Below are 12630 nucleotides of genomic sequence, written 5' to 3'. Positions count from 1 at the left end.
GTCGTGTATAATTAGTATACGGGTTGACCACCCTACTTGTGACTGTTAGCTATAGTCAACCAAAAGCGAGTGATGAACTATCCTTTTACTTGTTATTGTTCCGGCGTCGATGAAGCGTACGGTGTTGTTCTCATGGTAAATCATGAGTGTATTGTTTCTCATGGTAAATCATGAGTGTGTTTTATCAGAGGTATTATGTCATAGCAGCGGTTACAGGCTCATGGTAGCAAATTGTAATAAACATTATACTTTGTCGTATACAAGTATTAATGTTAACTATAAGTTTCCCCCTACTTATACCTTAGGTTTAAGGAATGTTTAGGTATAACACCTAATTGACAAGTAAATTATATACCTAATATACATACTAAATGTTGGAGAGTCAAAATGATACTTTCAAAACTATAGGTTTGAACGTGGAAAAATGTATTATTTTATGAGTCAAAACTTGTGGACTCACCAACTTTATGTTGACGTATTTTAAAATGCATGTGTTTTTCAGGAACTTGAAAAGCTGGTATGTATTTGAACAGAAGAAGTTTTACTATTACCTTTCTGTTCATTAAGAAGTATGCCATAGTCGGATATTATGTAATAGGTTCTAGAAAAACAGTTATGTAACTTTCAATTATCAATAAAGGTATGTATTTTCTTAGTACTGTTCAATGTATGTTATATAACTGTGATACGAAGAATGACGTTACACTCCCCGGTGTTTCCGCCGATGGCTGGGGGTGTGACACATGGTCCTTTTGGGTTGCCTTCACCGGAGCAATTTGACAGGATCGATTTTTGAGAAAGAGCTTATTTGTGATTTATTAATATATTATATGAATAATATATTAATTGAGAAATCATATTATTTAACTGGTATTGATCAAGAATTAAGTTGGACTTAATTTAGTGATCAAAAGAGACTGATTAAATTTACAGGCACTGATTAGGTCAATCAGTAATACTTATAGTTTGGGCTAATCATCCGTGTTGATTAGGGATGGACTAAACCTATATGAGATTCGATGAAGGTTTAATCCAAAGGGCTTATGAAATGTGAAGATTCATGGTGAATTAGGGTTTACATGTATGAAACCCTAGGGATTCCACACTATAAAAGTAACCCATAGCATCCCTAAAATCGACCATAAGAATTCCAAGGTGAAACCCTAGCCGATTTGTGCTTCCTAACCTCGCTCTCATAAGCCTCCTCTTGCTTTTGTTGTTTGTGAATTATTAGAGGCATCACATTTGAGGTACTAAGCTCTTGAAAGGTCAAGAACTACAAGCTACAACTAATAGGTATTCTTCTAACTAGTTTTTATGTTGTATATCTCCAATTGTATGATAGCTAAGGATTATGCTTTGGATAAAATGAAATTCCATGTATAACTTGAGAAAACTTAGATGCAAAACATTTAGGGTTGTATGTGCACCATAGGATTGTTATAGTGCTCAAAACCATTAAAAATACCACCAAATCCTCCACACCCACTGGAAAGGTCGATACCGGGGTCTCACATAACCTCTGTCGTAGTGTCTCAAATGTCGTCTTCTACTCAGGGCCCCATCGGAAATTGATTCCCATCCTCGTCAGACGGGTGAGGGGTATAGCAATATTGAAGAAATCCTGGATAAACCTCCGATAATATCCTGTCAAACCCAAGAAACTCCTGATCTCCGAGGGAGATTTCGGAACCTCCCACTGCATCACGGCCTCAATCTTGGCTGGATCGACCAAAATCCCATTTTGGTTAACAAGATGTCCCAGGAATTGGACCACTCGTAACCAAAACTCACACTTTGAGAACTTGGCATACAACAGTTCTCGCCTCCACACTCCCGAAAGCTCTCGGAGGTGCTCCTCATGCTTCTCTCTGGTATTGCAATGCAGCAAGATGTCATTAATAAAAACAGTAATTGATCGATGAAGCATCGGCCTGCAAACCCGATTCATCATGTCCATAAACACCGCAGGCATATTGGTGAGCCTAAATGGCATCACCATGAAATCGTAATGCCCATAACGAGTCCGGTGTGAAGCAAGATGCACCTCCTCTCTCACCCTCACCTGATGACACCTGGACCTCAGATCGATCTTGGAGAAGCAAGATGCACCTCACAACTGATCAAAGAGGTCGTCAATCCGCTGAAGGGGATAACGGTTCTTCACCGTCAACTTGTTCAACTTCCGATAATCGATGCACATCCGATGTGAACCATCTTTCTTCTTGACGAACAGTATCAGTGCTCCCCACGGTGAACTGCGCGGTCTGATGAACTGCTTGCCTAACACCAAGACCATATTTTGATGACTTAAGACCCCTCATAAGGTCTGAAAGGACGACTTGTTTGGTCAAGAGCATTCCATACTCAGAATCACCATATATGGGACCAAAAGTGCCCTAAATGAAGAAATGACTAGATCTACAAGAGAGAGTGATCGATCAATGAGCTTTTTACCTTTTGGAGGTATCTAACAAGTGTAGAATCCTAGATCTAAGTTGCTTCCAAGCTTCAAGGTCCTTGCACCATCTTCTTATTCTTCAAAAACACCAACAAAGCACACAAAATGAGCCCAAAAGCACTCTTCTCACTAAGGGTTTGCTAGAGGGTCGAATTCTCAGTCGAAGGCTGATAAGGGAATGATAAATGAGGCTATAATGATGCATATATATGGACCAAACCCTAAAAATTATGGTTCTATGTTTCATTATGTACGCCCTGCGTACGCGGTGTACACCCCACGTACTAGGGTCCGCTCAGTACGCCTAGCGTACACAAAGTACGCTAAGCGTACTACCTCCTGGCAAAAATTACTAAAATGCCACTGTGAGTCATTCTTGTAATCTTTTCAAACCCAAGGGCAAAATGCAATGTTCTTTCATACTCAAGGTTAAAAACTGAAAATACCTCATCATCGGGGTGTTACAGGAGGGGGGGTCTCCAAGGAGACCAAGGAAGAGGGTGTAGGGTCGATGTTGGGAGAACCAAGAGGGTGTAAGACCCAAAATGCTACGATGTGTCAATCAGATTCACTTGATGGTGCGGAATGCCAATCAAGTGAATTAGAAAAAATGAAATATATAATAAGAACACACCGATTAATCTTCAATTCACACTATTATAGATGAATAGTCGGGTACATAAGATTCTTGATTACACTTGGATTTCTCTTTTGATTTCACTCCAAAACACGTTCTTAGCATATGGCAGCCCCTAAAACATCCTACTCCCTTTACAAGGCTAAAATGACACTATTTATACCTAGACCTAATAACCAATGCCCAGCCCAAAACCCAAACAAAACAATATTAAACCTAACTGAAACCACATGTGATTTTTGTTCAAACAACACCAAAACATGGTGTTTTCGGTCCTAGACCGAGAACTCTAATAGCTTATTAAAAGCAAAGTATAGACCATAATTTATGACCTAACAATCTCCCCCTTGGTTTATAGCTTTCTTTTCCCTTAGAATAAACCATTATTTAGTCCTAACAATCTCCCCCTTGGTTTATTGCTTTCTTTTCTTCTCAGTCTTCCTTGATCTTTGGCTTTCAGCTCTAATCTTCAATTTCTTCACAAATTGAAGATGAACATATGAATTTCTGCGTGAATGACTTCATCTTGAACAATTTGACTTCATTCAAAGATTTTTACTTTGAATACACAGTGGGTGTAAGGCTTCTTGTAAAAGTTCTTGAAAATCAGCACTTGCAGCTTTGAAATACTTTAGAGAAAATAATAGAGAGATGGATTCTTCTGGATCACTTCAGCAGGTTCATAGATAGTAGTAAATTTATTGAGGAGGCTTCAATGCGATCTGTCACGTTACTTCAAGTACAGCTTCACCTTGCTTCTGGGGTTGAAAGATTGAATGTTGAAAACTGATATTCACTTCTTGTTCCTTCGAATGAGTATTCTTTAATGATCACCGTTGTGCCTTGAAAAGTAATCATGACTAAAAAGTCCTTGTGGATCACAGAGTCATAAAAACGCTTCTCACCACAGTTTTTCAAGGACCCAGCCTTGGCTCAGAAGGAGACTACTCGCAGTATCTGTGTGAACATGGAGGAACGCACATCGATTTGTTGAGTATCAGAGAACTACTCATGGCCAATTTTGATATTAGCCCTTGTTTATCCTAGATCAAAGATCTCAATATAGTTTTTGAAGTTAACAAGTTAACTTGACCCTTGGTGAGACGTTCAGCGATAGTCGTACTTGCGAGGTGCATCGCCCTGGTGCCATGACAATTGTATAGTTTCAGACTTTTAATTCCTTAAATACGGGAGTTCTTTGAAAAGATACTGCCTAACTGACAATTTGTACAATTTCAATCCTTCCATTCCTTGGGAAAATAGAGTGAAGTGTAATGACCATCAACTCCTTTCCTAGTTTCTTCTCCTTGCTCAGAAAATTCTGATACAGTCTCCTTGAGTCTCTTCTTCCTTTTTGAATTCGCTTTTTAAGACAAACAAAACTTTGAGATAAAAATAAAAGTAAAAATAAACTTAGCACACAGTAGAAATAACTAAGAAATAAAAATAAATATAAAATACACTCAAAATAAAATATATTTGGATTTTTAATTTTCTGAAAGGGAAATAAAACAAGAATAAACATATTTTTGGATTTTTTTTTTAATTTATGATTTTTTTTTGATTTTTTTTTTAATTTTCCCCCTTAAATTTGTGCATAGAAGAGAAATATTAACAAATTTAACAAAAATAAAAATAATAACTAAATTAAAAACTTTTTGGGATCAAAGTTGTCAAGCAATTCAATATCGTTTATCAGCACACACACCCGCTTGTTTAGCTCTGGTCAATCACCAATATTATAGTCCACTTAAACACAAACGATAGTGACAAGTTGGACAGATTATAAATGACAAGACATTGTGATTATATTCCTAAATAGTATTCCTAAATAGACCATTTTGCTGACGACGACCAAGGATATTGTTGTCCACTTAAATTCAGCAGCGGGATCTACAGTTAGCTTTAGTTAATTCAATTTTAAGTTCAGTAGAATGTCTTCCCCATTTCACAATATAACCTAGCAATCAAGGAATTCCAAAGAGCTCTTTACTTTAGGTGAGTGCTCAATTATTTGAGAGAGAATATAGATATAGAGATGCATATGTTGTATCGCTTGTCGGATGTCTTCGAATCATGCAGAGGGACAACATATGACTAACATAAATAGAGGGTTAAATAGATAGAAAGGTGCATATGATGTGTCCCAGGTCAGTTCTTCCGATCACGTAGAGGGGACAACATATGACTGACATAGATAGATAGAGAGAAGTTTAGAAATAGAGTGCATATGTTGCATCCCATGTTGGATCTTCCGATCACGCAAATGGGAACAACATATGACTGACAGAGAGGATAAGAAAGAAAAACAATTTCACACAGACCTACTTTATCAGAACCCCCCAGTCACCCTATCAACACCAGAATTAAGGACATAAGTCCGTACATCGAAGAAGTGTTGATCCACAGTTCTAGATGGTAAGTAACATTAATGTATCTTGTAGGTTCCCTTGTTTATCTAACTGCTCAATCTATCGAAGTGTCGTATGATGAGTCCAAACGTAAATATCTAAGTCTAGATGAGTTACCATTGTCTAGTCCTTTCATTGTCAGCTATGTCTAGTCCTTTTGAATCCTTCGTGCCTACCAGCACATTGAACGCAGAGTAACAACAATTTGGCTTCAGTGCGTTACACGCATCTCATATTTCCCTTTAGCACTAATTTTCATATCACTTCCCAAAAATATTTACGAAAGAAAACATATATATATATATATATATATATATATATATATATATATATATATATATATATATATATATATATATAGACACACACACACACACATATATATATATAGACACACACACACACACATATATATATATATATATATATATATATATATATATATATATGTATTTTTGATTTATAACTTCTAATTTAATTTAATTTAATTAATTATTTATTTATTTTTTTCTCCCCCTAAATTTGTGCATGGGGAAGAAAAGAAATAAAAAATTAAACATAATTTGTCCTCAAAACGAATCATTTCACGAAATACTTAGAATTATCGAGAAGAAAACTCAAACCGTAATTTAGCAATTGAAGTTGCATCCAGATGATCTGAGAATAGCACGCAGATGCAGCAACACATTCAACCTTAGTTGTGTTTCAATTCCGGACAGATTAAAAAATTCTTCACATCGTTAAGTACAATCCCCATTTGTGATCCTTTCCTTTCTTCCTTCCCGCAAAGGATACATGCTCTCAATTAAAGTTCTGAATGTAATGTAGTTGAGAGATGTCTCCTATCATGTGCCTGGAATAACTACTATCAACAACTAAAGTCTGATGATATTCCTCCATAGCTGCTCCGACAGAGAGTGCGGAATTAGTTGCCTTTTGGAACCTAGTCCATTTTGAAGCTTGGTTGACCATTATCATCTACACAATGTACTCTCTCCCATGACATATCCTGTTTATCAGACACAGAAGATGAAGAAATGTTAGAATCATTAGAAGATTTGGGAGTATGAACCTTTGGTACCCATTTGTAGTCGGGTTTAACCCATTTCTTGTTTGATCGGATGGATGCCTCAGCACTCGTTTTAGAACTTGAAACCGAAAAATGAGATGACTTCGACCTAACCGATCATATTCTAACATAACCATCTCTTGAATTAGGCTTCTTGTCACACATTACCCTTTTTTCCTTGGGAGATTGATTATTGCCCTTCTTTTCCTTTTTCGCGTTCCAGTCACCATTGTGTGAATGTGACCTCGAAGGATTTCTTTTGGAGAATCTCCCTCTTGGCACGTTCTGCAACCTTGTGCATAGTAAGGAACATATAAACGATGTGGGCAATTTCTAGAAATGTGACCGGGAGTCCCATAGCTAAAGCAAAGTCTGTCTTTTCATATAAATCAGATTGTGAGTTGGTCCTTGTCCAACAGAAGTTCGTTTCGAAGAACTTCCACAAGCACAAGCACAAAAACATTTGTTAGACTGCTTGACATATTTTTGTGGCTGGGAAACCCTTTCAGCAGAACTAGAATTGATTTTGTTTTGCTCACTCCCATTTTGCACTGCTTCTTTATCTGCACATGAAGTAGAAGCATTAGAATCGTTCAACTCAACAAGACCTTTTGATTCATTATCAGTAGAACAAGAATTATTTGTGTTCTGCTCATCGCCATCATGCACTGTGAGCTGCTCTGCACTTGAGGTAGAAGTATCATTCACCTCAATATTCTTAGTTGGGCCAGATTGTTCAGTCTTAACTGAAGCTGGTACAGGGGTTGGCCATACTGAGTAGGTATCTCTACCTCATTGGTTTCAAGGGGTGGGGTATAGTTGTCATTGACGGGAGGTGGAACATTGTGATACCATATACCCTTATTCTGATTATCTTTAAATTTTAATTGGTTTTATATCATGGACACAACTACCTCACTTGACACGTCAAATTTGTTAAAGTTAAATTCAACATCTTTATATTTAGATTTTAATGCATCAGGTTCGGCAGTTAATTTGGCATCCTTTTTAGCATAATCATAGCGTTCACATTAAGTGCTATATTCTTCTTGAAGTTTTATAAAGTCCTTGATTTTGGCCTCCAATTGATCTTTTAAGGGTTTTTGGGCCTTCCTAAGAGCATATCCTTCTTACCTAAGTTCCTCATTGTCTCTACTTAATATATGAATTTAATCACGATAAAGTTTAATTTTAGCTTCACAAGAATGAGAACATGAAGTTTCATTAACCTCGGTGATCGAAGAACTTATTATTCACCAAAAAGAGTAATTTACCAAAAATAGAACTGATTGTGAAACCAAGAAAAAAAATGTCCTTTGACTTGAAACTGCGAAAGTCAAACTTCAAAAATCAAACCTTTTGTCCAAAAAAAAATAATCTTGATCGAAAACAAAAAGTTTCTAAACCGAAAACGAAATTTCAAGACCAAAAAACGAGATTATTTGTCCAAAAACGAGATTATTTGTCCAAAAACGAGAGTATTTGACCGAATACGTGCCTTTTTGACCAAATGCGAAGCTTTAGGACCGAAAACGAGGTTATTGGATAGAAAATGTGGCTTTTGGGCTGAAAGTAAGCCAAAATCTTGAAAATCCGAAATTTCAGCCCAAATTGCGAGGCCGGAATCTCGGACCGAGAACTGCTGACCGAAATTGTGAGGCATAGACGTGCGACCGAGAACCTGCGAAGCTGAAAACATGTGAACCGAGAAGTCAGACCGAAAATGTGCGAACCGAGAACTTCCGAAGCTGAGAACCTTGCACCGAAAACCCTCGCACCGAGAACTCTCGCTGCTGCTGAAAACTAATTCTGACCTAATCCGAGAGCGAAGCCGCCGCCTAGATTTCCGTGGGTACGATTGAATACGAGGGTGGCTTCCGAGATTTCGCAGCTTTTGACCAAAAATCACTCAAAACTTGCCAAAAACACAAAATTTTCTAATTTTAAGACCAAATTCGATCAAAACTCCAAAAATATGAAGAACACGAAGAACAAACAGCCAAAAATTCTTCCAAAACAATTCAAAAACACTCGGAAATCCAAGAAAAACTCCAAGAAAAACTCCAAGAAACTCTTAAAATCTTGAAAATTCGATTGATACCGATCCAAGATCTAATACCAATTGTAAGACCCAAAATGCTATGGTGTATCAATCGGATTCACTTGATGGTGCAGAATCTCAATCAAGTGAATTAGACAAGACGAAATATCGAATAAGAACATAACGATTAATCTTCGATGCACACTATTATAGATGAATAGTCGGGTACATAAGATTCTTGATTACACTTGGATTTCTCTCTTGATTTCACTCCAAAACACGTTCTTAGCATATGGCAGCCCCCAAAACGTCCCACTCCCTTTACAAGGCTCAAATGACACTATTTATACCTAGACCTAATAACCAAGGCCCAACCCAAAACCCAAACAAAACAATATTAAGCCTAACCGAAATCACATGTGATTTCGGTCCAAACAACACCAAAACATGGTGTTTTCGGTCCTAGACCGACAAATCTAATAGCTTATGAAAAGCAAAGTATAAACCATAATTTATGACCTAACAGAGGGGGAGTGAGTAGTGAGGAGGCCTAGTGAAGTAAATCATGAGATATTAGAGAGATGGACTCGGAAGTGTCTAGAAACTCACAAAATGGATCCTAATTCGGAGACATGGATCAGAACGCAAATAATAACTCGTCGAAAATGATGTGTCAATAAATATGATATTTCGAGAGGCAAGGTCATCTTTTACCTCTAAATCTATTTTACCCTAACGAATTATGCATCACATAGTACATAATTCATTACACTCTAAACTCTATTGCATTAATTAATCCCTCTAATTAGTTACGGTTTCAAACCCTAACTTTCCATATATGGATTTCACAACAAAATCATATACAAAACTTATTCAAAGCATCTAAAAACTCTTAACAACATACTAATTGAGTTATAATTCTACTAACTCAAACATTCTAACCAAACTAAAATTTTCACTATCAAAGCTCAAAGCTTTATAAAAAGGAGAAATTATTACCTCAAGGGGAAGAGGATGTTTCAATCCTCCATCTATAGCTCATCTTGGCATGCTCTAGTGTTTAAAATCTCCATCTTCCATCTCCAAATTGATTAAAGGAGTTTTTTTTGTTGAGAATAAACCTTTAACATATTTAAATATGTTTACTGATCTACAAAACCGCTTCGTGGCAACATGCCTAACGGTTCGTAGTGTATCCTATTAGGCTGTGGTCTCCCTTTGACCGAGCCGCAATGCCTTTCCTTTATATCATCCTACTTTCGTTACCACGCAACGGTAACCATATACCATGTCGTGGTGCAACGTACATTTCCCTGGATTAATGTCAAAACGTCATTCGATATTACTACTTCACAAACTGTGTCGTGGCAAAGTTGGGGACAATTTTCTTCCAATCTTCCAGTCTTTTAACACTCATAACTTCTTCGTTTTAAACCCATATTCAATAATCTATATATTCATGCGAAAGTAGGGATGAGTTCTACAAATCCATTAAGTCATTTTTGACAGACTACATATGGCTCTTAATCTATTAAGTCATAAACATGGCCCAAAAAAGCATAAAATTCTCATTTTACCCTTTGTGGCTTTATTGCGCCATCTCTTGCGTTTCTTCTCTTGAACTAATTTATTTCATCTTATAAAAGTGACTTAAACTTATATTGACTTATTTCATGAAGTTACACCTTTTCAATTCACAAACTTCACTAAATGGCCAAATTTCCCTTTAATTAAATTATTCATCAAAAGTCAAAAATATCTAACTTTTGGGTTCTTACAACCACCACCATGACTAATGGGAAAGAAGGAGGAGGAAACACATGCGTTTGTAAGTCCTCGATTGTGAATCCAAAATGGAGGGAAGAGATATCGATGAGAGTATGAAAAATTGAGAGAAAGTAAAGGATTGGTGCCAAGAGATAGGGCGATATGAGGAAAAGAAGAATTATAGGGAATGGTGGCGGCAACATGTTGATTACCCAATCTTGGTAATCATGTCGAAGGAATAAGGAAAATGGTCTCCTTACAACAACAATGGATGGTATTCTCATTATCCCCTAAATTATCTCCCTTTTTCTCCACACATGTCTATATTTTTAAATGTCTAATTTTACTTCTTTGGTATCCAAATCCATGTCTTAATTAATTGTTAATTTGTGGTAGTTTGATCCATTTTAGGGCTTAGACTTATCATATACTTAAATATTCAACAACTTTCTCAAAGAAACGCATCACTGTTTAATTCTTTATTTTTAGAACAGACAAAAGCATCATGGGTTCTTTAGGATTTCAGACCGATGTGAGGGCATTGCTGAAGGTCTTGGCCTCTAAAAACTCTATAAGTACTTAGTCGGGATAAAGTGATGAATGGATAAATTTTTTTACATTAGGTAAAGAATAAACAATAGTTTTTATGATTTTCATCTTCAACTAATCTATCAGCATCAATAGAAAATACAGGTGTGTTGCCCTGCAATGGTGCAACTTTTATCAAACACCCTTTACTATAAACTCTTTTTTCCTTAATATGCGTTTAATGTTTTAGTTGTGGTTGATAGTGAATGAAAGGGTTGTGTGTTCACATATGATGTTGTTGGATAATATGAAAAAGTTAGATACCAAAGGTTCTCGTGCCAGCAAAGGTTTGGATCAACTTTTCAATCTTCTTTTAGATTTATATAAGTTTATGTGTTTGTTTATGATTTGGTGTTTTGTGTTGGATGCTATTACACCACTTCTTTGAAAACATAAGTGTATGGTTAAGTTTATAGGTAACCACATTTTTGAAGTTAATGCTTTTTCTCGATTCATATCTAATGTTATTTTTATGCAAATGTCTTGATCATTCTTTTTCTTTGGTCTTTATTTTAATCTTTTTTGCTTAAATTATTTTTCTCTTTCTTCTCAGGCACTAATAGAGGTGTGGCTTGCATGGTTGCATATATGGCATGGGATAAGAAGAACAAAAACAAGGTAATATTTAGCTAACATGAAGATTAACGAACAAAAAACTAGGTAATATTTAGCCAACATGAAGATTTACAAATCGACATATTAAGTAACTCATACATTTCCATTTTTCTTAATCTATATTTAAGTTGTTTTTGTAGTTTATACTATTTCATTCTTATTAAGTTTTGTTAACCTCGGGTCAATCCTGGGTATGTTATTATACTTTTTATTCGATCTTTGTTGACTTGTTATATGTTTCTAAGGCTATGTCATACTGAATTAGGCATTGTCGATGGGAATATATTCTCCAAGACAGGAAGTAGGAAATGTTTTATTTTAATACATGAAAACAACAATCCAACATATGACACTTTTTACTAGGCATCATAATCACACATACTCTTTTTAAAGGCTTATTCTTCCAGCAACTCTATTACTTAATCATTATGTATTAAACATGACGAAATTTAGATCCTTTAGGTTTGAACCATCTCATAAAACGGAAGAGCTTAATTTTTAGACAAACATAACTAAAAGAAAAAACGATCACCATTTTAAGACATTTGAGCAGACCACTCGGTAATCCGCTGAATAGTTTTTAGCTTTATGTTTTTGTTAAAGATTTGAAATGTATTTGACTTCTTTAATATATTAGACAGTTTTTTGAAATGAATATTATTTTTAACGTTGAATATTGATGTAATTTTAGGTATAACATTTTGGGGTTTTTCTGAATTTTAGGCAGAAAAAACTAGATTTTATTTCAAACAGTCACACTCATTAATTTATGCGTGATTAAATTTTATAGTAGGTCTCATTGAAAAACAGTTTTTGGTCTCAAAGTGAATATTTACCACATTTATAGACATAAAAGTCATTTTAAATCAATTATAGTTATTGTTTAATTATTTTTCAGTGTCAAAAAGATATAAAATCGTTACACATATACCAACGATCATGCTAACTACCATTTATGTGACTGGGCGCTCAAAACTAACTTTGTGTCACTTTAAATTGTTTTTTGCCATAATTTATATATGTCTATGTCTCGAAAATGTA

This window comes from Lactuca virosa, chromosome 4 (genome assembly GCF_052849685.1).
Source record: "Lactuca virosa cultivar CGN04683 chromosome 4, Lactuca_virosa_CGN04683_v6, whole genome shotgun sequence".
Taxonomy (NCBI): Eukaryota; Viridiplantae; Streptophyta; class Magnoliopsida; order Asterales; family Asteraceae; genus Lactuca; species Lactuca virosa.
Note: the sequence above shows the minus strand (reverse complement) of the source record.